General features: G+C 39.5%; 1 protein-coding gene across 1 annotated transcript in view; it reads left to right on the top strand.

Moving 5' to 3' along the window:
- Window positions 1–346: 346 nt before the first annotated feature.
- Window positions 347–26,498, top strand: part of pknox2 (pbx/knotted 1 homeobox 2) — a 355,828-nt gene continuing 329,676 nt past the window's right edge. Inside the window, exon 1 of the mRNA XM_072913859.1 lies at window positions 347–610. The gene's annotated coding sequence lies outside the window, so the exon portion shown is untranslated. The remainder of the gene's footprint in view (window positions 611–26,498) is intronic.

Here is a 26,498-nt window from a genome sequence, read left to right as displayed (position 1 = left end):
CCAAGACAGAGCGGGGAGGTGGGAGGGGCTTGTTGCTTGTGACGTCACCGGCTGTGTGGAGGAGTATAGGCTGTGCTGTCAGCCCAGTGTCAGTCTGATGAAGATTGGCATGCAGGTAAGCTGTCATTCATTTTCAATGTCAGTGCTTTGCGGGCAGGGCTTTACCACTTGAGCGGCCTTTCCCCCCACTTCCCTCCCCGTCATTACAAAAGGCAGGACATTGTTCATGGAGTCAAGACAGGCAAGCCAGGCCGGGAGTGAGAGAGGCTGGGAAGGGAGGGCGGGAGAGCGAGGGAGGAGGAGGAAGGAGAGGAAGGGAGAGAAAAAGAGAGGGAAAGGAGGGAAGATGTGTTTTTGTGCCGGACTCTTTAGTCAAGTGGATTTTTTCCTTTCCTTTGGATTTTAATTTGCCGGTTTTTCCTTTTGCCGTGCATGCACGCAGGGTTCTCTTGTGAAGACGGGGAAAAGGCAAATGTTAGTTTGGAAAAATGCATGGTCGCGGACTGATCTCACGCAGCACTCCTGATAAATTACTACCTTTAAAAAAACAAACAAATAGTGCACAGGCGCGTTTGTTTTGACTGCCACATTTGTTTATATAAAAAAAAAGGTAATGCACATTTCAAATTTTAACCACTAAAGGCATGATTATTAATATGTGTTTTGTGTTGCTGGGTGGTTCTTTACATATGAGCAAGTTTTACAGTGTGTGGCATTGTGTGTTTGGAAGAAAACAACATTTCTTCATTACATGACAAATTGAAGCCTTACTTTTGATGAAATGTTCTCATTGGATTGCGTTTGCTATTTAAATAAACTATATGACTCTCACAAACAATTACTTTCTTTATAGAGTATAGTTTTATTGTCACGGTACACATGTGCAATGATATTAAAGCAGCTCTTTTTTACAGTGCACACATGTCTATAGATTGTTTACAGCTTAATAAATACAAACAGGAACAAAGTACAGAAGTATAACATGTATTTTAACTAAAAAAAACAGTGCAAGAAGGGAAAAAGTATATTTGTATATGTATATATGTATATATAAACAAAAGTTTATGGGGTACTATTTGTTTCCCTTTGCCTTATAATTTTAACCTTAAATATGTGATACGTTTACATACAATCTCCAATAGACATAGCTATTGATAAAACAACCACAGATGTGCATGCTGTATGCAATCATATGTCCACAGCTAATTTTTAATCACATGCTCCCCCACCCACCCCCCACATCAGCCTAATTAAGCCAGTTGTGGACTAATTACATTCTTCCCTGAGAAATCACATAAAGCATTTACACCTTGCCTTGCCTTGCCTTGCCTACTTTAGCTTATACTGTCAGACACGTTTGACATCTGCAGACTTCTGAGGATGTAGTTCTTTGTAATTGACACTGCTGCTGCTTCCTTTTTTTTTTCAGACAACTGGAAATTATTGCCTGCCTTTTGTCATTGTGCCCATTCATTTTGGAAGTTACATTCATAGAAAAACACCAGGAGTTGAATAGACTCAGTACACGTCACACGTGCATCTGTGTACAAGGGATCATTTTAATGTATCACTAAAACTAGTTCAATCGATCATTTATTTCAGGGGTAGTGTTGTCCCGATAACAATATTTTGTTACCGGTACCAAAATTATTTCGATACGTTTTTGTTACTTTTCTAAATAAAGGGGACCACAAAAAATTGCATTATTGGCTTTATTTTAACAAAAAAAATCTTACGTTACATTAAACATATGTTTCTTATTGCAAGTTTGTCCTTAAATAAAATTGTGAACATACAAGACAAGTTGTCTTTTAGTAGTACGTAAGCAAACAAAGGCTCCTAATTTAGTCTGCTGACATATGCAGTAACATTATGTGTCATTTTCCATTCTATTATTTTGTCAACATTATTAAGGACAAGTGGTAGAAAATGAATTATTATTCTACTTGTTTATTTCTTGTTAATATCTGCTTACTTTCTGTTTCAACATGTTCTATCTACACTTCTGTTCAAATGTAATAATCACTTATTCTTCTGTTGTTTGATACTTTACATTAGTTTTGGATGATACCACAAATTTGGGTATCAATCCGATACCAAGTCGATACATTGGTCATATTCAAAGTCCTCATGTGTCCAGGGACATATTTCCTGATAATATAATTTTTTTTTAAAACGAAAGAAGATATTTTGTTGCCAAAAACTATCGACATAATCATAGTAACATCGATTAGATACGCTACCGTACTTGGTATCATTACAGTGGATGTTAGGTGTAGATCCACCAATAGCGTTTGTTTACATTTTGACGCCGGTGAGCTACGGTGTGTAATGAAGCATGTTTAGCTATTCCTCGTCCTGCAGGGACGATACTTGTAAGAAACATACTTTATTTGTCGCCGTGGAGGCGAGGATTAGTGATTTAGAAGTAGCTAAAACACTGCAGACTGGGGCTGGACTTTAGCTGCTAGCTAGCTCGCCATGTCTTAAATCACCTCTTCCTGAGGGTGTTTCAGTGTTATAACTTCACCTTTATTGTTAGTTTTTAAGCCAAAATACGCCCGTTCTCCCTTTTCTGTCTACACACTGTGTCCGTTTGTAAGTAATCTGTGATTGCGCACTGCCGAACATGCTCCTCTGCTCGTAAACCAGCAATGACACAACGTGACGACAACGGGGGTGCGGGGGAGTGGCGGACTGGTACTTTTCAGAGGCGGTATAGAACCGAATATGATTCAGTGGTATCGCAGTACTATACTAATACCGATATACCGTACAACCCTAGTCAGGGGTATTAAAAGTGCGGCTCAAAGACAATTTTTTAACATTCTTAAAATGCTATTACCAAAAAAAAAAACCCTGAAAAAGTGGAACGAAAGAGCACTAAAAACTAGGCATGCACAATGCTTCTCAAGAACGATACCAATAACCATTTAACTTATTGATATCTGTTCATTTTTAAAAATAAGATTTACATGTTAAATGTGCTTTTGGGGTAGCTTCTGTATCAGTGTCATGTCTGTGTAATCATGTTTTGTTTTAAGTCATGTTTTGTTTAGTTTCTGGCTTTTCACTCCCTTGTCTTGTTTGCATGATTACCCATTAGTTTCACCTGTTCCACGTTTGGACTCATTGTGCACTCTTGTTTGTCACCATAGCAACCATTAGTTTTCACCTGTCACGTCACGCACCTGTTTCACGTTTTGAGTCACGCACCTGTTTTCGTTAATCATGTCTGTGTTATTTAAGCTTTTCATTTTCTGTTGTTCGTCCTGACGACATCCCCGTATTCATACCCATGTCACACTCTGTCCACCTCTGCGCACTTCATGTCCTTGCCAAGTAAGTTTTTGTTTATTAAGCCACAGTTAGTGTTTTGTTTAATTGTTCATAGTTTCTGCCAATGTGCAAGTTTTGTGTTTATAGTCTAGTTTTGTACCTCCGCCCCTGTGCGCGCTTTTTGTTTGATCCTTTCTTTGTAGTTATAGTGTTAAATAAATAATGTCTTCACCTTCACGCCATGTCTGGTCCAAATGTTCATTTGCACCACGGGAGAACAAACCAAGCCATAGTCCAAGTCTTGACAGATGTCGTCAGCAAATAAGTTTTCCCGCAGATGACATCACGCCGCCGCCTTGTCATGACGTCACCCCACCCACTGGTGATGACGTCAGAGACCAAGATTTTTTTTTAAATTCTGTTAACTTTGTCTATCAGCCACCACCAAAGGACTTTTTTGCCAGAATCAGACACTTCCAGAAAAATTTTTCACAGACCCGCTCACTGGGACAGTCCTTGCCCCCCAAGACTCAAGCCCCGCCCCCGTCACAAAATGTTTCTTTTTTTCCGCCCACACAACCCCAGGTGGGGGAAAAAGAAATATTTTTTGGACAATTTAGTGGGGAGGATTCTGCCCCCCTCCTGACCTCCCTCCACCCACCCCTAAAAACGGTTCCAGACTGCGGGGAGCGCGTCTGGTATCCGCTCCTTGAGGGGGGAGCTAGGGCTGGGAACTGTACAGGTGGGGTGACTCAGCTTCGCCATGCCAAGCCGCAACCCCCAGCTAGGCCACCTCCACCTGCACCAAAGCTAGCACCTGTAGCTGCTCCACGGCTAGCACCTGTCGCCGCACCAAGGCTAGCACCAGCTCCACCACGCCAAGACCCACCACGCCAAGACCCACCACGCCAAGCTCCGGTACCAGCTCCACGACGCCAAGTGCCGCCAGTCGCAGATCCACGACGCCAAGTGCCGCCAGTCGCAGCTCCACGACGCCAAGTGCCGCCAGTCGCAGCTCCACGACGCCAAGTGCCGCCAGTCGCAGCTCCACGATGCCAAGACCAAGACCAAGACCCGCCATGCCAAGACCCGCCATGCCAAGACCAAGACCAAGACCAAGACCCGCCATGCCAAGACCAAGACCCACCATGTCAAGACCAAGACCAAGACCCGCCATGCCAAGACCAAGACCCGCCATGCCAAGACCAAGACCAAGACCCGCCATGCCAAGACCAAGACCAAGACCCGCCATGCCAAGACCAAGACCAAGACCCGCCATGCCAAGACCAAAACCAAGACCCGCCATGCCAAGACCAAGACCCGCCATGCCAAGACCAAGACCCGCCATGCCAAGACCAAGACCAAGACCCGCCATGCCAAGACCAAGACCCGCCATGCCAAGACCAAGACCAAGACCCGCCATGCCAAGACCAAGACCAAGACCCGCCATGCCAAGACCAAGACCCGCCATGCCAAGACCAAGACCCACGCCAAGACCAAGACCTATGCCAAGACCAAGACCCACGCCGAGCTTCGCCGCCTGACGCGCCACGCCGAGCTTCGCCGAGCTTCGCCGCCTGACTCACCACGCCAAGCCACGCCTGCCACGATGACGACGCGCCTGCCTCCTCGTCGGCTACAGATATGGCCGCTACCTGGTCGCCCGCCACGCCAAGTTTGCCCACCTCCCAGTCGGCCACGAATGTGGCCAATCCCTGGGCGTCCGCCTCGCCTGCTGCAGCGGCGTTCCACTCGCCGCCGCCACCTAACTCTGCCCCGGTGGATACGGGGACACGTGGTCTGGCGACCCACCGCCATGTCCCCCTCCCGCCCTCCCATGACTCTTGTTAATTTTTTTATGGACATCTGGTATCTGTCCTTAAGGGAGGGGCTCTGTCATGTCTGTGTAATCATGTTTTGTTTTAAGTCATGTTTTGTTTAGTTTCTAGCTTTTCACTCCCTTGTCTTGTTTGCATGATTACCAATTAGTTTCACCTGTTCCACGTTTGGACTCATTGTGCACTCTTGTTTGTCACCATAGCAACCATTAGTTTTCACCTGTCACGTCACGCACCTGTTTCACGTTTTGAGTCACGCACCTGTTTTCGTTAATCATGTCTGTGTTATTTAAGCTTTTCATTTTCTGTTGTTCGTCCTGACGACATCCCCGTATTCATACCCATGTCACACTCTGTTCACCTCTGCGCACTTCATGTCCTTGCCAAGTAAGTTTTTGTTTATTAAGCCACAGTTAGTGTTTTGTTTAATTGTTCATAGTTTCTGCCAATGTGCAAGTTTTGTGTTTATAGTCTAGTTTTGTACCTCCGGCCCTGTGCGCGCTTTTTGTTTGATCCTTTCTTTGTAGTTATAGTGTTAAATAAATAATGTCTTCACCTTCACGCCATGTCTGGTCCAAATGTTCATTTGCACCACGGGAGAACAAACCAAGCCATAGTCCAAGTCTTGACAATCAGCAGCCTTCTTCGCAGGCTTTCAAAACACTGTCAAAGCAATACTGCCGTTTCAGGTAGTTGAAAAGGTTTGATGTGTTAAAGCGTGATGTTTTTTTTCTTCCTTGCGAAATATTTATGGAGTATTTGGTGCAAATAGCATTCAGGGTGGGCTATATGGCTTAAAGTCTACAGTACATTGCGATATGTATTGCAGCCTCCTGCAATAACAATATATATTATATATAACTATTTCAAAACACATTACTATGGCTCCTAATTTAGAAGCTGACGTATGCAGTAAAATATTGCATATTTTCCGGTTGTATTATTTTCTCGAAACTATTATAAATCTACTTGCTAATTCACTGTTATTATCTGGTTATTTTCTGTTTCTATCTACACTTCTGTTAAAATATAATAAACACTTATTCTTCTGTTGTTTGGATACCGTACATTAGTTTTGGGCAATACTACAAACTTGGTCTCGATCCAATACCAAGTAGTTTCCGAGGAAGTATTGTTCATACAAATGCTGATACTTTTAAGTATTTAAGATCATTGAATGATTAACTTTTTGGTAACCGCTATAATCAGAAAAAAACTCAAGATGGCGGTCTAACTATATCAATTACATTTTCAAAAACGTTCCTACAATTGTCTGTTTTTATAATCCGTTGTGTCATTTAACATAAATTAACATTGATGTTCATCAACATTTAACATTGTCATGTTATCGTTTGGAAAATAAATTTTTAGACAATATGATTTGCCTGAGCGGCTAGGAGACACCAAGAGTAACAAGCGGTAGAAAATGGATTAGAAAGGAAAGATTAAAAAAAAAAAAAAAAAAAAAAAAAATTCCTGTGGGTCGGATTTTGGATGCTGGGGGGCCGTATCCGGCCCGTGGGCCGTAGTTTGGGGACCCCTGCTGTAAACCATAACAAAAACAACAATCCTTTGATAGTAAAAAATATTAATCTAACCATTGTAGTATTGACCTTATACTGATATTCTTGGTATCGTTACTGTCGACATTTGTATCGATACGTCCACCTCTGTTTACACTGAAGAGCTTTATCTTGCGGTTAGCAGTTAGTGTATCCTCCTACGGTGTGTAGTGAATTATATATTATTTAGCACTTTTCTCTAGAGACTTAAAGCGCTTTACATAGTGAAACCCATTATCTACATCCTTAAGCTACATTTAAACCAGTGTGGGTGGCACTGGGAGCCGGTGAGTAAAGTCTCTTGCCCAAAGACACAACGGCAGTGACTAGGATGTCGGAAACCGGGATCGAACTGGAACCCTCAAGTTGCTGGCACGGCCGCTCAACCAACTGCGCCACGCCGCCCCATGTTGCATGTTTAGCTATTTCTCGTTCTCCAGTGTTAATGTTACTTTTAAAAAACGTAGTTTATTTGATTGCTGACTTAGAAGTGGCTTTGCACTGTGAAGGGACGTTAGCTGCTAGCCCACGAGCGAGCACGCTACATTGCATTAAGAATGTGACTGTTCGCTTGTTAGTTTGAGGGACACAATTAGAACGTGTCATCAAATTGCATTATCAGGATATAGCAATAGTATTAAAATCTCTATCGTCGGCCAAATTCATAATGTCTTCATATAAAACAGTGAAGAAGTTAGTCCCGAGTGATCATGGTTAAAATGGTTGTTAACAATGGGCTCAGGGGAAGTATAGACTTAAACTTTCAGACTTAGACTTAGACTTCCTTTTTATTGTCATTCAAATTTGAACTTTACAGTACAGATAATAACAACATTTTGTTGCATTAGCTCATGGTAGTGCAGGATAAAATAGCAATAAGGTGCAGATATAAATAAATAGATTACTGTACTGATAAATATATTGCACTTTTGCATATGCATCCACGTTTATGGATGTATGTTATATTGTCTTTATATTCCAGCGAGTTAATCAATTTTTGGGGGGAATTGAGGGGATTATTATGATGCGTTCAACAGTTTTATGGCCTGAGGGAAGAAGCTGTTACAGAACCTGGAGGTTCTGCTACGGAGGCTGCGGAACCTCTTTCTAGAGTCCAGCAGTGAAAACAGTCCTTGGTGAGGATGGGAGGAGTCTCTGCAGATTTTCTGAGCCCTGGTCAGGTAGCGGCTTTTTGCGATCTCCTGGGAGAAAAGGAGCGCTTGTTTTGCTCACCCTACAGCACTGTACGGGTAATCTCGCCTCATAGGAGACATTTTTTTTTACAATTGGTTATCTGAGATATTTTCAATGTTATTGGATTCATCAGTGTGATATCATAATTCCTCATATTGGCATGATAAGTATTCGTCCAATATTTATCATTCACCCTAATAAGGTATATCGTGACCAAAATACATTACGATCCCCGTTTCCACCATCCTCGTCAATGCCAATGTGTCCTTAGGCAAGATACTTTACCCACCTGCTCTCAGTGCCACCCACACTGTTTAAATGTAACTTAGAGAATGGGTTTGACTATGTAAAGCGCTTTGAGAAAAGCGCTACATAAATCACTTCACTAAACCAAAATAGAGCTTGCTTAAAATAGCAGTGTGTCAGATAAGCTAGCTAATTTTCTAAAGGCTTTATTTTAAAATTTTTAAGCCATTTAACAAATCTAATGCTTCAACAGGGTGTCAAATAAATATTACAGTTCAACTGTTCATGTAAATGAAACTAGGAAAATATTGCTATCAGGCTTTTAGCCTTAAAAAAGCTATGGAAAACATAGACACTCAAATAATTTTAACTGAATGATTTTTTTTTTAATTATATGTTTTATTCGATACAAGTATATTTGTGATATTAAGCAAAAACAAGGGTCAAGTTGAGTTATTTTCAAAAAAGAAATACTTTTGTGTTGTAAAGTAAACAAAGCTCCATGGCTTCCTGACATCGTATCTTGTCTTTGAAATGTAAAAATCAAAGACTTCAAAAAAACTTCAAAGGTACAACATTGATACGTACCATTTACAGCATGTTTTATGTTTTGAGTTCCTTGCTTTTATGAGAAAAGCCCACTCGTCAACCAGCATGTTAGTGTTTTCACAATTTCATATCGTAGTCAGTGTTCCAGACAGTCATCATTAAGAGTTGCTGTATTTGCCCCAAACTTTGTACGTTGAAAGAGAGGCTAGTACTTTTTTTTTTTTCTTTCTTTCATAGTTCTTTTTATTGATTTCACATTCACATTGACAACATATTCAAACCCTCTTCATCCCCTACCCCTGCTGTCACTCAAAACAAAAACAAAAAACAAAAGTAAGAGTACAAAGGTACCCGGAGTAAAAAAATAAATAAATAAATAAATAGATAAAGTTCAGTACAAGGCACCTAAAACACAGTAATTGAAAACTGAAACATAATGTAGACGCAGCATGACAAGGCCATATCTAGGTACATATCTAGGGCTCTTCCTGTACTTGTGTAGAAGATTGGTCAAAAAAAGTAAAAAAAGGTCTCCACACTTTAAAAAACTTGTTTTCAGAGCCTCGTAGTGTGTATCTTATTTTCTCCAGCTTCAGGTTTGCTAGTACGTCCCTTATCCAGTGGGAGACTAAGGGTGGGTCAGCCTCCTTCCACTTCAACAATATCAGGCGGCGTGCGAGGAGGGTGGTGAAGGCAACTATTTTGTGACCCCCGACAGGTAGTTCCATCCCTTCATCCCTTTTTTTTTTTTTAATATAAAAGTTCATTGAATATTGTGCCACAGCATACTGAGTAAACAGTTGTCTCTTGGGTCGAGTGAGGTGTCAGTCAGAAGTTCAAAGTTTAGCCGATGGACCATTGGAACGGCACAGAGTTAATGTAGATTTCGATTTATTTGTGCAGCCCGGACTGAAAGTGAAAGAAGTAGGGATGCACAATATATTTTCTTCGAGGTGATATCAATAATTCCTGCTTTTTAGACCAGTACCGACAACCGGTAACTTATTCATACCCATCATTTTTTCAAATTTAGATTTAATTGTAGTTTGGATAATACGATATATCTGTGTTGGCCCTGCGATGAGGTGGCGACTTGTCCAGGGTGTACCCCGCCTCCCACCCGAATGCAGCTGGGATAGGCTCCAGCACCCCCGCGACCCCGAACGGGACAAGCGGTAGAAAATGGATGGATGGATGGATATATTACTGTTACTTGTTTACGCTACCAAACAATAATTCCATTGCTAGCCAATGTTAAACAAATGAAAGAACTCCAAGTAAAGCAATAACTTTATAGTCATGTTTAAGGAATACATCTTTGGCAGTGACGTGTGGTGAGGTTCATGGCTGGTGAGGCACTGACTTCATCACAGTCAGATTTACAAACATATGAACCCTAAAGAGTATCTTATTCACCATTTGATTGGCAGCAGTTAACGGGTTATGTTTAAAAGCTCATACCAGCATTCTTCCCTGCTTGGCACTCAGCATCAAGGGTTGGAATTGGGGGTTAAATCACCAAAAATGATTCCCGGGCGCGACACCGCTGCTGCCCACTGCTCCCCTCACCTCCCAGGGGGTGATCAAGGGGATGGGTCAAATGCAGAGGACACATTTCATCACACCTAGTGTGTGTGACAATCATTGGTACTTTAACTTAACTTTAACTTTACACATACAAACTGTAGCACACAAAAATCACATTTAATTAAAAAAAATGTTATTATGGTCTTACCTTTACTTATAAATGAAGTCCATGCACCGCTCCTTCTGAACAAAAGCATCGATAACTTGTTTATAGAAGTCTTCCTTATCTTTCTTCAGTTTTAAAAGTCTCTCTGTCTCGATGGAGATCTTCCTTTAATTATTACCTCCTGCTTCGATTGAAAGTCCAGTTTAGAAAACTGTTTTATTTTAGATATGTAATCCTCCATGTTAAAAGTCCAGGCGAGAGGAAAAAATAAATGATCGCTGCTAACTGTTGCTGCTTGTTGTCACTTATTCTGCAGCCGAGTAGTCGCAAGAATGATCGCTGGGATCACTAGCGCTCTCTACCACCAGGAGGCGGGATTACTGCGAGCCTCAGCCAGTGCGTCTTCGCAGCCGTTTTATGATTGCTCAGCACAAGAAATACGTTACACACATACAGTTGTTGACAAAATACACTGTACATTATATACCTCAGCTAACTAAACTATGGAAATGTATAATATAATTCATATAGCAATACGGTTTCACTGCACAATAGGCCAGCAGTTAGCCGAGTCATTGCGCAATCCATGGTGAGGCTCAACTGGCTGCTGACTCACCGCAAGTCTCTTCTCAGTATTTGAACGGCAAATGTGAAAATTCTGCGATTTTGAATAAAAATAATCTAAAACTGGTGAAGTTAAATGGAAAATAACTTTATAGTATAATCACTGGATACATATAACAATTTAATTATTATTTTTTTCTTTTTACATTTTTTTTCTTTCCATGTTGGCACGTGAGGCCCGCCTCACCTGACTGCACGTCACTGATCTTAGGCTACTTTAAGCAATCAGATAGTGAGAGATGTGAGTTTCATTTCAGTAAATCAGGCTGAGTAAAAAAAGAGAGGCTGTTCAGAATTATTCATTAGCTTTTTTAGTCTGCTGGGTATCCTCAGCAGAGTGTCGACTTTTTATCCAGGCCTGTGAGCGATGTGATGTGTTTAGTTCTCGTCAGTAGTTCACCAAAACCTTAAGACAATGTTGCGATGTACGTTTTGGGCCCGTCTGGGCCCCCACTGGTCATGCCCACTAAGCCTGCTTGATCCGGATTGCGCTCAAGAGGAGACAGAGGCCTGTTTATACCGTCAGACAGCTCGGCTTCAGGACAGGCTGCACGCTTACCGTTGCTCATTCCACAGCCAGCGTTGCATTGGCATGCTTCTAAGTAAGCCGCTTGGGAGTGAGGTCGGAGGGAAATAGATTGGTTTGATTTATGCTCCAAGAAGCTAAACAGGCAAACTAATGAACCGCCATTTACTGGAAGGAAGCAGAGAAGTCCGATCAAACAGTATCTGTGACTTTTCTATGTATTGCAGCCTCCTGTGATAACTATATATATCACAATATATTATCTGGTATCTAAATGATAATAGAACCATTTTTAAACGGGTTACAAAAGCCCCTAATTTGGTTTTGTGGTAGGCGATATGGCCTAAAAAGTAAAATCTCAGATTTTTTCACAAAAAATTTGATTTACATTTACATTTTTATTCTCTTTTTAAAGACCTAATTTAATAGAATTGACAGAGATAATTCAAAACAAGTTTTGCTTTTATTTGATCAAAAACTAGTCGTGTGAAATGACAGCGCATACACTGCATCTCCACTGTTGCTTTGTGTGCAAGTTCTTAAATGAAATTTAACTTATCTGAACAATATCCAGTGTGGTATTTCAATCAACTGGAATCCAGTGTGCTGTGGGGCCCTACTGTAGTGAATCACATCTAAATTAATCAAATATTTAATGAACATGTGAAAGGAAACAATGTGATAAAGAACATTTTACATCAATCAATATATGGAAGATATCTGGTCAGGACACTCCTCACTCGTTTGCCTTCACCTTCATTGTCCATTCGTTTTTGGTGACTTTATATACTCTGGACCTAGATGTTGAGCCCGCGACATACATTGCGGATAATAACTGATACAGTCTATTTTGCCAGTCCAAATGCATTCGATGTTTTCCGTAGTCTTCACTCGTCGGCCAGGTAATGCAAAGCATACGCTAACTTTTTTGTCACATCCACGGGAGCCCGCATTCTCGTTTTCTCCCCTACGACAAATGGATGAAGTTTTTCGGTAAGTAGAATTACAGCTGACCCGGACATTCGAAAGCTCTCTTGCCGTCTGAGATGTGTTGTATCCGGAATAGCTGCAATCGTGCGTTTCCTTCACTTAAGGTATTCATGTGTGATTTCCACAAGCGTCTGTACATGTAGAAGAAGGAGAAACACGGGCATGTCTGAATGACTCGCCTTCATCTTTCCAGTGGTTAGCTCCGTTGTTACGAAGCTGGCTGTGGCGCGTTCTTTCTGACGTCACTTCCTGTGTGGGGCGCAGTCTTTCTGGCGTCACTTCCTCTCCGAACTCAGTTTGTAAATGATCAATGAGTCCATACAAAGCTAAGAGCCGGAGATTCACGAAATACACGGCACACTTACCCGTGTAAAACATTATCCAAGGAGGGGGGCCTTAAATGATGGTTTAGTGTGGCTGACACGGGGATTAGGCTAAATAATTATTTGTTTAAGGGGTTATTCGGCTTAGTGTAGACAGGGCCTAACTCTCAGCAAAATTCGAATTTTAATAATGTTGTTCTTTTTAGACCAGCTATAAATTGTACTTTTTATGGAATCATTTTAAAATAACTTAATAAGACCTTTCTCTGGAAAGCAATACTTCTGTCTTGATTAAAATACTTCTATTAACTAAAATGTAACATTTTACATTGCATGCAAATAAATAATAATCTCCAACATTGGGATTAATAAAGTGCAAATTTAAAACTTCTGCCTTGAATAAAATACTTCCGTAAATAAAATGAAGTATTATAAATTGTATAATAATAAAGTAAAACACTGAGAAGACTATAGTTTCAGTCAGTCAAGTGGATAAACAGCCTCTTTCATTTACACATCTTGGCGGTGTGCAGAGCGACTGCTTTAGTGATCCCTGACCACTGTACTTCTTTCTCACCATACATGGTATCATCATCAGTGTTCGGAAAACGACTTTAAAAAAGTAATTAATCATAGTTACTTGTTACCTTGCCGAAAAAGTAATTAAATTATTAACGGAATTACTATTTAATATATGTAATTAAAGGGGTGTTTGCGACATTTACACAGATGCCTCGAGGGCAGCACCAACTTTCCAATGTATTTTACACAGTATATCCCGCCCTCTTACGGCTTCTCGTACGTAATGACGTCATTACGTACGTATGTAACACATGCACGCGCATTTGCTTTAGGTGTTGTTTGCTTTTGTGTGTGTGCCATAAACTCCAATCATTTTTTTCCGGCCGGTAACATTTTTTATTACATAAGCTTTGTAATTGTGAAAAATATAGACAATTGCCAAACAAATGTTAAACAACTAATGGTAACATGAGCTAGCTGTTCTTGTTATATTTTCTGCTTTGAGGAAGTTGCAAACAGCAACCTTTAATTACTAGGAAAAGTAAGGAATGCGTTACTAAAAAAAAAAAATCAAATAACTGGCTTATTCAGTCGAGAGACATTTAATATTAGAACAAAGTGTAAGTGTGTGCCTCTAAAAGGTGGTACCTGTTGCCAAGTGACGTGTGACGTCGGCGCCCAGACAGAGCTGCATTAGCTCAGTTGTGTTTGTTACCTTAGCGGTGGCAGTTTTTCGGCAGTTCCAGCAGCTCTGTTGGATGTTTCCACTGGATTGTGTTACATTTGGTTAATAAAGAGATAGAATGTGCATCCATGGCTGTCATATCTTCTGGTCCACGTAGGAGGTTTTGTTTGGATTGGTCATTACAATCATTGATTTGTTCCCTCGTAGATGGTAGTCGTGTGTATGTGTGCGTGTTGCCCCTTTTTATTTGATATCGAGTTAATTTTCGTGTTTAGTTCTGGTTGTTGCTTTTATTAGTAAAAGGATATTTCCTGCATTGAACTTGCTGTGCTTCTGACGCTGTCATGTTGACATAAAACCACATCAAAAGTAGCGTGCTACGTTACATCAGAACACTGATCATCATATTTACCTTGTGTGAATGACTCCACCACGTTCGCTTCGTAAAGTAGTTGTATTAGCCGCACTCAGCTGGAGGCTTTGGTATAAAATGCAGTAATAAGTTTGTTGTGCTGCTACCTTTTTCAAACCCCTGGCCGTGTGCAGTCATTTATTCCACTCCCGCTGCCGACGTTTAATGTCCTCCTAAACCAGGGCACTTTATTTTACATTTTGTTCTTTTGTATTTTTGTTAGCTGAAGAATTGAGCATAGATAAATGTTTTTAAAGAAGATTGGAGATTATATTTGACTTTTCTTACATTATTTTCAAGACTTTTTCTTTTTTCTTATCCAAAAACACCTCTTAAGTTGAGATCCTATGATACAAAACAAACTTTTCTTACTTGTTTTTGCGTATTTGGGATCCCCATCAGTCCCAAAAATTGAAAAACAATTCACAGTGGAGATATTTAGTTACGTCAACGAATAGTTCCATTTATGGGTTAGTTTGTGGGCTAAACTATATCAATATATGAGTTTTGATCCATATCGTGTTAGCGACAGTGCTAGCACAGTTTAGGGATGTTCTCTGTGTATAATTGAGCGTTACAGTAGGCCTTATGTTGACATTGTGTTTATATGTATGAGGGGGCATGTGTACCTTGTTTGAGTTTTAATAATGAAATTGGGATATTTAAGACATTTGATATCGACATGAACATTTTCCTGTGCTATAAAACAAATTCTGTGCTACTAGTTTTTTTCATTTAGTAGCTACTAGTAAAAAAAATAAGCGTAAAGCACCGAAGTCTGAGTGGAGTAGAGACCACGGCATCTCATCCAACTTGGTGAACTACTTAATTGTTCAACCCAACCCATTTTACACCTTGACGGACTTTCAAAATTATAACAGTCTAGAAAGCTATGACGGCTTTGTTTGTGGATGGGTTTGTGACCTTTGTGTTTATCTCTATAATCCCAGTGGAAATCGTGTCATCAAGCCAGGCTCGAGTAATGGACTCTCAGAAATGATCCGACAGAAGTTTGACACCCTATATAATCACGGATAACCAATCTAATGTCATCTCAGCACAGTGTGACTGTAAGACAGGATTGTGAGAATGTTCTTCTCATGTTGCTTCACTTTCGTTTTATGTGGAGGCTGCAGTCTGTATAAGAGAAGTGAGTACTATTAGTATCAACACAACTGCTATCAGAGTTTTTCGACAAAGCACATCAAGTTAATGCAAAATGGGGCTGTTATTTATTTTAGATTTTTTTTTACTTACAAAATGTTCTTAATTATCTGAAATGATCTTCACAAACACGAACAAAGTCGTCAGCACATCACATCTCGGTTGATTGTAGCAATCCATGCTCGCCTTCGCGTTCACTCTTATTTTTAGTCGTTTTCCGCTGCCTGAAATAACCTTAGGAATTCGATAAAAGCTAGTTTTATTCCCTCCACCTCGATTGTGACAGTTGACAATAGCACATGTTGTCGGTATTATGTGATTGTAAATCTTTTGGAGTTTTTTTGCCCTTAAAGCCTTCCTGTGTCCAGTGACTTATTTCTTAAGTTTATAAACAAAAACAAAAACGACAAAATATTTTTTGATAATGACAAATACAGATCTAACTAGAGATGTCCGATAATATCGGACTGCCGATATTATCGGCCGATAAATGCTTTCAAATGTAATATCGGAAATTATTGGTATCGGTTTCAAAATTATCGGTATCGGTTTCAAAAAGTAAAATTTATGACTTTTTAAAACGCCGCTGTGTACACGGACGTAGGGAGAAGTACAGAGCGCCAGTAAACCTTAAAGGCACTGCCTTTGCGTGCCGGCCAAGTCGCATAATATCTACGTCTTTTCACACACACAAGTGAATGCAATGCATACTTGGTCAATAGCCATACAGGTCACACTGAGGGTGGCCGTATAAACAACTTTAACACTGTTACAAATATGCGCCACACTGTGAACCCACACCAAACAAGAATGACAAACACATTTCGGTAGAACATCCGCACTGTAACACAACATAAACACAACAGAACAAATACCCAGAACCCCTTGCAGCACTAACTCTTCCGGGATGCTATAATATACACCCCCCGAGACAAAGTTAGAATGTGTCATCAACATTATAATGGTACAAAGATAGAACTAAAAAGCTTTATCGTCAGCCAAATGTATACATTTTATATATTATATCATCTATGTCGTGCAACGGACACTACTTGGTAGCGCACACAAAGCTGATCTATTAGGCTTGTGCGCAGAGGATTGCGTCTCTTAAATAAGCAAAATAGCGAGGACTATTTTTTTTATATTAATTTAGATTTTTATTGGCCCTTGGTAATCTAAAACATTAAAAACATTTATGATTTTACTAATTACTATTAGATACTACACTAATTTGCTTTGTAACCAACAGCACACAACTAAATGTTGTTTTGTTGAGATAGATTAGCATGTATTGACCTAAATTGGATTGGTATTAGCATCAAAATGCCCCCCGCATCCTTCAATTACTCTGTATGAGGCCTTTGCTGGAAAAAATCCTGGCATATGATTTTTGCTTTAAAAGGCAGGATCCGCACCTGATGTTTAGTATGGCTGAAAAAGTAGGCTATTCAAACTTGCTAACATGCCTGACATCCACAGCATCTGAATAATTTTCTTTTGATGTCATTATGAAAACAATTAAAAGTTATTTCTAGACATCAGTTGTTATTATTCAAAGATCAAGCACAAAATCAAATTAGCAACAGCTTATTATATATTCTGCATTAAAAGACTCCAAACCGAATTGTGCCGTCAGAGCTTATCTCTCGCAAAATGCAGATAATCCTAATAAATGAGGAGAGCTTCACATGCAGAAATATAAAGCCTGCCAATAAATCCAGAATTTATTATATTTGAGAATCCTGGTAACAGCTGAGCTGTGTGAGGTTCAAATATTTCAACAGTAGATCATTGCTCAGGAAATTGCTGGCAAGCAGTGTATAAGCTGCTTTAGTGCTTGCCTCTAACATAAATAAATGTATAGAACATGACAAGCGCTGGTGCATCTCTTTGTATAATGTCTGATTTTATATACAAAGTAATTGCCCACATACGACAATGCACAGATAAATTAGTACTACTATAAAGGCTGCAGTGCCATTGACTACTGGATATTTGGCAGGACAGAAAACCAGACCAAATAAAAGCCGAGTTCAGCACAGTTAGGAAACGTGCGCAAGGTGAGTGTTCCACATGCAAGGATGGGGAGGGGATTTAGGGTGGGAGATTTTACTATTGCATATGCACTATTGGAGAATACATATAATAATGCATGTTTTGGACAAAACATGAAATTCATTTAAAATAATAATTAAAAAAAAAAATTTTTTTATATATATTTTGATATATATTATTTTGTGCAAACTACATTTAACTTAACAATGCTGTACGCTTAGCTTTTTCACTTGTAGCACCGGTAATACTAAATAAAAAAAAATTAGTAGCAATATGAAATGTCTTAAATATCACAATTTTAATATTTAGACTCAAACAACGTACACATGTGCACTTATACATATAAACACAATGCCATCATAAGAACTACTGCATGGCTCAAAACACAGAGAACATTCCTAAACTGTGCTAGAACTGCCGCTAACACTCATGTAGGGCTGGGCGATATGGATCAAAACTCATATATTGATATAGTAATATATATACAGTATATACTGTATATGTAGTAATACATGTAATTGATTACTAGGGAAATTAATTAATTTGTTACTTAAAAAAAACCTTCAAATATCTGGCATAATGCAGTTGAGATACGTTTCTTATGAGAGCATTGTGTGTGCGCCTGTTGTCTAGTGACGTGTCCATTTGTTAATGGCTATGAGTTTATTTCAAACATGTTATAAAGGTGGGCAAACATTTTACTCTAGTTTGATCATATTTGGAAGGATTTCTATTAAATGGTAAATGGGTCGGACTTGTATAGCGCTTTTCTACCTTTTTTTTCAAGGAACTCAAAGCGCTTTGACATTATTTTCCACATTCACACACACTGATTATTAGGAGCAAAATGCTTTGAAAGGGTTGAAATCCCGATTCGCACATGTGCGACAGGTTGTTTTTTTAAGTCACACAGTCTATTTTTAGTCACATTTGAGAGTAAATTTGTCGCACCGTATAGCCCTCATTAGCTAAAACTACTACTATAATATATGCATTTCCAGTATATTTGTCCCTGAGTAACTTTTACCTTAACCAGATGCTTATTGTGGCCATCATCAAGATTTTGGTATGATTGTGGCTGGATATATAATTACTCAGATTGACAGAATGAGTGAAGTAGAAGAGGGGGCTTTAATGTATTGACGATTCCACCACGAGGTTGGTAGTCAGAATCAAACTGCTTCGAATTGAATCGTCCAATAATCGACTCTTCTAAGACACCCCTACTAAATATCATTATCTTATTTATCTTGTTTACACAACAACATGGAATTTCTGTCTCTTTATGGTCACGTTAACAATTAATCATCTGCTCTGTATTGCATGCGGAGGGGCGGTCACAATTGAATAATTGACACATTTTATGAATATGTGTGGAATCTTTGCATTGAATTGTGAAAGTTTGTGACTGCGCAGGAGCGATTGCAAAACAGTGATTTCATGTCTGTGACAGTTTCGTCAGCCCACATGCATGTGTGCCACCCGAATGTAACTGTGCGCATGTTTGTGTCGATGCGCCACACCCGCCACCCCAAAGCTGTAAACCTTGGGGGAAAACTGATGTTCAAATCATTGTACCACTTTATTTTCACTAGGGATGCATGATAATGGAAATTTGCACCGATAATTTCTTGACCTTTCCAACCGATAGTGATAACCAATATTTATGTACATATACGTCATAGTGAAGATTGATGATTTTTAGGTCTATTTTTTGAATGTATGGCGATTGACCGACACCCTCTGCGATCGACCGGTAGCTTGCGGTGTAACTAATGAGCAACCCTGCTCTAGATGAACCATGAAGATAAACATAAACAACTACTCATTTTATCATCAGGTTCTTTCGCTCGAAGGTCTTTTGTTTCAAACTGTTTCCTCTTATCAAATGCTTTCTCATCAGTCTCAGCTTTGTACTGCTTCAATATATTTTCACGATGGTGAACTTCAAAGTGACTCATTAGATTTTATTGTGTTGAAGCTCGTCTTTAACCATCCCCGTTTAATTTCAGCAGAAAAATATTTGCAAACTGCGATTAAAATGTCTTCTTCAGGCACAGTAAAGAAAGCCCACACCCATGACTGCTGCGCAATGAGGCTTTTTCTCTGTACACTCTCTTTCTCTGTACAGCAGGCTACACTCGCAATATCATCCATCCATCCATCCATCCATTTTCTACCGCTTATTCCCTTCGGGGTCGCAGGGTGCGCTGGAGCCTATCTCAGCTACAATCGGGCGGAAGGCGGGGTACACCCTGGACAAGTCGCCATCTCATCGCAGGGCCAACACAGATAGACAGACAACATTCACACTCACATTCACACACTAGGGCCAATTTAGTGTTGCCAATCAACCTATCCCCAGGTGCATGTCTTTGGAGGTGGGAGGAAGCCGGAGTACCCGGAGGGTACCCACACAGTCACGGGGAGAACATGCAAACTCCACACAGAAAGATCCCGAGCCCGGGATTGAACTCAGGACTACTCAGGACCTTCGTATTGTGAGGCAGACGCACTAACCCCTCTTCCACCGTGCTACCCTCGCAATATCACGTCATCACAAATATGCGAATATACTGCAGGGCAGGGGAGGGGTTGAGGAGCCAGGCGGCAGCACAAGCCCCAACAGAAAAACCAACGACAAACACAAAGATGATAAGCCTTTTTTAATTTTCAGCTCATTTTATCAGTTGATTTTTCATTATCGGAATTATTAATGTGACGTCGAAATTGCCATAATCGGTTGATAATTATCAGCAGCCAATATTATTGTGCATCCCTAATTTTGACAAAACTATAAGAAACATTTAAATGTTTTTTTTAGTTTTGGGAAGTTTTTCCTAACTACTGTTTCTATGCCAATGACGTACAAGGGTTAGTGCTGGTGCTTCATAATAAGAACATCCTGGGTTCGATCCCCGAGCTCAGGGTCTTTCTGTGTGGGTCTTTCTGTGTGGAGTTTCTTCCATGTAACTGCGTGGGTTCCCTCCGTGTAGTTCAAAGACATGCATCTGGGAACATCTGGCAACACTAAATTGGCCCTAATGTGTGAATGTGAGTGTGAATGGTGTCTATCTGTGTTGGCCATCCAATGAAGTGGCGACTTGTCCCGCCTTTGCCCGAATGCAACTGGGATAAGCTGCAGCCCTCCGTGACCACGAGAGGGACAAGCGGTAGAAAATGGATGGATGTCATTGCAACTCAACTTCCCATAGCTGACGTCATGTTGTTGTTCTTCAGACAGCAAAATGGTTAAGATAGAGTCGACAGTGCTTCTGCTGGTTGCAACAAAGTAGTGCCCTACATTTTGCCTCAGTTTCCTCAGCAATTGATATATCAACAATCGACATAATTCATATCTCATAAAAACAGCAAATATGATCTTAATGTTTTAATTGTCTCTTCGTATCTTTTTTGTCCACCTTGACATCATTATCAGATATAATCAAGACGCTTGATGTAACTTTTCTCACTACTTTTTGGTCAAACTACAACCTCAATATTCATGTAGTTTTCAGTGATGTAAAAAGGTCAGAATATTGAGATTTAATGCATTTCAGTGACTGCTCATATTATATTATCTGACGACCGCTGTAGTCGTATACGGGTATTATTATGGTGTGTGTATAAGGACCCCAAAATGGCACCTCATAGGTGACATTATCTGGCGTTTAGTTTCGACCTATTATACAAAACCAACTTTTCCTACCTATTGATTCCCACTGTTGTGTTCTGTATTTGGGATCTGCATAAGTCCCCAAAATGTGCGTGCATCTGCCATTGTAGCCCCCTCCGTAGTCAATAAGCTCCTTCTTTTTCTCTATCCTCTTGTTGTGGGGCATTCATCCTCCGCTGTTGCCATTTTTTATATACAGTAAAGTAGCGTACAGCTCTAACTTGTATCTGACAATAGACTTGTTTTAGAAGTGCTAAAAACTACCGGTACAACAAAGATGACTCGGAGAAGACGTTGTCAAAGTGGAGGCATGTAGATGGCGCATCCTGCAAGAGACAGTCAGAAAGTGGCCAGGAGATGGTCTGTAAAACATAATCTATGCAACATTTTGACGGTATTTATTTATCTGTATATGTCAAGCTAGTTGTTGACTAGCACTCGCTCCATCCAAATAAAGAGCTTATTATACTTAAGGATATTATACTATATATCAGGGTTACGTGATTTAAACAATATACGATATACATTATATACATTTGGTCGACAATAGAGCTTATATATACAGTCGCGGTCAAAAGTTTACATACACTTGTAAAGAACATAATGTCATGGCTGTCTTGAGTTTCCAATCATTTCTACAACTCTTATTTTTTTGTGATAGAGTGATTGGAGCACATACTTGTTGGTCACAAAAAACATTCATGAAGTTTGGTTCTCTTATAAATTTATTATGGGTCTACTGAAAATGTGACCAAATCTGCTGGGTCAAAAGTATACATACAGCAATGTTAATATTTGGTTACATGTCCCTTGGCAAGTTTCACTGCAATAAGGCGCTTTTGGCAGCCATCCACAAGCTTCTGGCAAGCTTCTTCTGGCTGAATTTTTGACCACTCCTCTTGACAAAATTGGTGCAGTTCAGCTAAATTTGTTGGTTTTCTGACATGGACTTGTTTCTTCAGCATTGTCCACACGTTTAAGTCAGGACTTTGGGAAGGCCATTCTAAAACCTTTTTTCTAGCCTGATTTAGCCATTCCTTTACCACTTTTGACGTGTGTTTGGGGTCATTTTCCTGTTGGAACACCCAACGACGCCCAAGACCCAACCTCCGTGCTGATTATTTTAAGTTGTGGGATTGAACCCCAGACTACTCAGCACCTTCGTATTGTGAGGCAGACGCACTAACCAAGTACTACTTAATTGCAAATAAAAATAAAAATAAAAGATTACGAGTTTTGGATGGATAATAGGAGATGTAAAAAAAAAAGATCAAATTGATAATATTTTACAAATAAAGTAAGTAAAGCTGTGTTCTCAGACTGCAGTAGTGCATTTAATCAGGAAAAAACAATATCGCATGGCAGGATAATTGGAATAAAGACAGAAAAAGTAAGTCCAGAGGAGTGTGGGAGTAATAAGGAGGTAATAGAACGAGGAAATAGGAAGATATCGTTACTAGACTGAGGTTATGACATAAATATCTGAATAGCTCTTTGAAATTAATAGGGAAACATAAGACAGGGCTGTGTGAATATTGTAATCAAATAGAAAATGTAGAGCATGTATTAATAGTAGAGGTGTGGATCTTTGGGCACCTCACAATTTGATTACGATTACAAGTCAGGAGCTCGGATTCAATTAAAAATCAGTTATGGATGCATCTTTATTAATGCAGTTTTACATTAATTTCATTTCACTAAATAAGCATTCATCAGTTGCAACTTTTAAAAACAGTGCACTTGTAATAAGAAACCGTTGAATTAGTTCCCATTGCATTTATTAAATAATGGAAATGTGTGCAAAGGTGGAACATAAGTGCTCTAAAATAAAGGAGTTGGTCAGATCTCTTGGTAATGTGGCAAGCTGCAGTCAGCCAAATTTAGAACTGTTTGCATTACTTTATTAACAGTAAATAAAAAAAAAATCGATTGTTGACGTTTACTAATCAATTTTATAATCGCCCATGTCCGAATTGCAATGCATGTAAAAATCGATTATTCCTCCCAGCTAGAATTATACAGTGTAGGAAATATAATAGAGATAGGGAAATAATGAAAAATAAGTTAGTGAAAGACGCTGTGGGTGAGTACATCAGTCTGAAGGTAAAAATCAACATTAAAATAGGCCAAATCGATGTTAAGAAATGCCAAAAATATTTGAACGCATCATGACACTGAAGTCTCATTTAAAAAAAAAACACGTCTGTTAATTAGTTAGTAGTAACATATATAACATGTTTTTATATCGTTTTACCATATTTTTAATTGTTGCTTCTTATTGTATAATGTACTTTGAGATTGTTTCCAGCATGTGAAGGCTTTTAATGACTTTTCTAATAAGAACAAATAGCAACAAATCCAGCATCTTTTTCTTGTGTTATTATAGAATGTATTCGTGTTTAGAGACTCTACTTCTGTCCCTCAATGTCCCTGACGAAATGAGACCTGCAGCGAGCATGACGTCACACTTGCTTGGCGCTGCTGATGCAGTTGGACTTTTTCTCTCCTTAAAAGCCATCACTGTCCTCTTAAAGGTGCCATATGTAATAATTTCATGTCATGTCATCATTAAATGGCTCTGATATGTCAAAAGGCATTAGTAAATCATGTTCTTTTTGAATACCTTTATAACTGATAACAGTAGTTCAGCCGGAATATGCTCATTTGAAAATTAGATTTAGAGCCCTGAAATCTTATTGTTTTCATTTTGATGCCCCGCCCTCCCCCGTTTGACCAATTAGAAAGTCTGTGAGTGTGTCACATCCAGGTTGCCAGTTACGCACCGTCACCTTCGTCTGGCTCCTGCCACTGGTAAAGTTACTAAACATGTCAGACCTTAGTAAATCTAAAAGGCCTCGTTAGAATTCTCAACTTATTCATAACAAAGCCAGGAACAAAATGAGGATTTGTATTGAAGATGCCTTTGAAAGATGGAGACGATTCAAGGCGGAGAAGATTTTTTCATCTGACGCCAAACTTGCTAAATTCCTCCTTGATAGGTAAGTAAGGCATTTACGTTTTGTTATTACTTGTGATAAATGAAAATGGACATTTGGTATGTAAACTATATTGTCTAACAAAGCTAGTATGTTCGTGCAACGAATGCTTAGCATGCTAGCCTGGTCAATGACACATGGACATATAGGCTAACGGGGGAAAAATATATATTGTCGTTAGCTTGTATGTCGATGTGTCATCCAACTGACAGGGAAAACTATATTTTCGACAAATAAAACCTGTGGATATGGCTAGTGTCAGTGCCTATTTCGTTCTCAATATGCAAATATGCTGAGGAAAGGGGGTTCCAACATTAGCATGGCTAATTATGGTTTCTGGTACTGTATGTGCATCAGGCACATATGGGTGGTATTTGCGTTGCACAATATAATGCATTACATGTCATGATTTTCTACTTTGTGTAATGACATGGTAGTAGGCTATAGGAATTATGCGTAACGTGGTTGTTGCGTAACGTGGGTTGGCTCATAGAATCGGACTCTGCCCTGAAATATGGTGATTGATTGATTGTTTGATTGAGTTTAGTTTATTTCGAACATGAACAGACTTACAGTATAATACATCACGCATAATTTCATATAATTTCTTTTTACATCATGTCCAAAAAGGAGTAGGAAGAAGCAAAGCTTATTTAATCCTACCCCTTTCTCACTTTAGAGCGTTTACAAATACATATGTTCATTTACTGTCTTGTTTTTGTATCACAATTACATCAGTGAATAATTAATACATCAGTTCTTGCAATATATAATTAAGTCAGTCATGATAAACATACTGAGATGAAGAATATTCCGTTTTCAATAATGTTGAAGGTATTTCTCATAATTCTTCTTCCTTGTAATTTGTAAGCACTATTAATTTGAACAACCTCTTGAACTGGATCATATCAGTACCGGTACATTGTTTAACTTCTTTGTTTAATCCATTCCATAATTTAATTCCACATACTGCTATGCTAAAGGTCTTAAGTGTTGTATGTGCATACAAATGTTTTAAGTTAGTTTTTCCTCTAAGTTTATATTTCTCCTCTTTAGTTGAGAAGAATTGTTGTACATTCTTGGGTAGCAGGTTATAGTTTGCTTTGTACATAGTTTTAGCTGTTTGCAATTTTACCAAATCTACGAATTTCAATATTTTTGATTCAATGAATAAAGTGTTTTTATGTTCTCTATATCCAACATTATGTATCAACTGATCTTTTTTGTAACTCGGATAGTGAATGAAGTTCACATTTGCAGTTATTTCCCCATATTTCTGAACAATAACTCAGATATGGTAACACTAGAGAGCAGTAGAGAATATGGAGTGATTTTTGGTCGAAAACATATTTTGCTTTGTTCATTATTGAAATATTGAAATATTTCTTATGTTGCATATTTTTATATGAGATTTCCAGTTAATGTTATCATTTTTATTACACCCAAAAAATTTAGTTTCTTTCCCCCTTTCAATGTCTACTCCGTCTATTTGTATTTGTGTTTGATGCTCTTTTGATGTGCGTACATGGAAGAGAATGCAGTGTCAGGTTCAATGCAATATGGAGTTATGCTGAACAAAATGTGGCGGTAATTTAATTGGGGCGGCATGGCGTAGTGGGTAGAGCGGCCGTGCCAGAAACCTGAGGGTTGCAGGTTCGCTCCCCGCCTCTTACCCATACTTGCCAACCCTCCCGATTTTCCTGGTAGACTCTCGAATTTCAGTGCCCCTCCCGAAAATCTCCCGGGGCAACCATTCTCCCGAATTTCTTCCGATTTCCACCCGGACAACAATATCGGGGGCGGTCCTTAAAGGCACTGTCTTTAGCGTCCTCTGCAACCTGTCGTCACATCCGCTTTACCACCATACACAGAGCGTGCCGGCCCAGTCACATAATATATGCGTCTTTTACACACACACACAAGTGAATGCGCCACACTGTGAACCCACACCAAACAAGAATGACAAACACATTTTGGGAGAACATCCGCACCGTAACACAATATAAACACACAAGAACAAATACCCAGAATCCCTTGCAGCACTAACTCTTCTGGGACGCTACAATATGCACTCCCGCTATCCCCCCCCCCCCTCCCCATAAACCATAATACCGCGGTATCTACAATACGGTTTCATCCCTAATCGATACTGAAATGTGTAGTA

This window comes from Nerophis lumbriciformis, linkage group LG09 (assembly GCF_033978685.3).
Source record: "Nerophis lumbriciformis linkage group LG09, RoL_Nlum_v2.1, whole genome shotgun sequence".
NCBI lineage: Eukaryota > Metazoa > Chordata > Actinopteri > Syngnathiformes > Syngnathidae > Nerophis > Nerophis lumbriciformis.
This window is presented reverse-complemented; position numbering and strand designations above follow the sequence as displayed.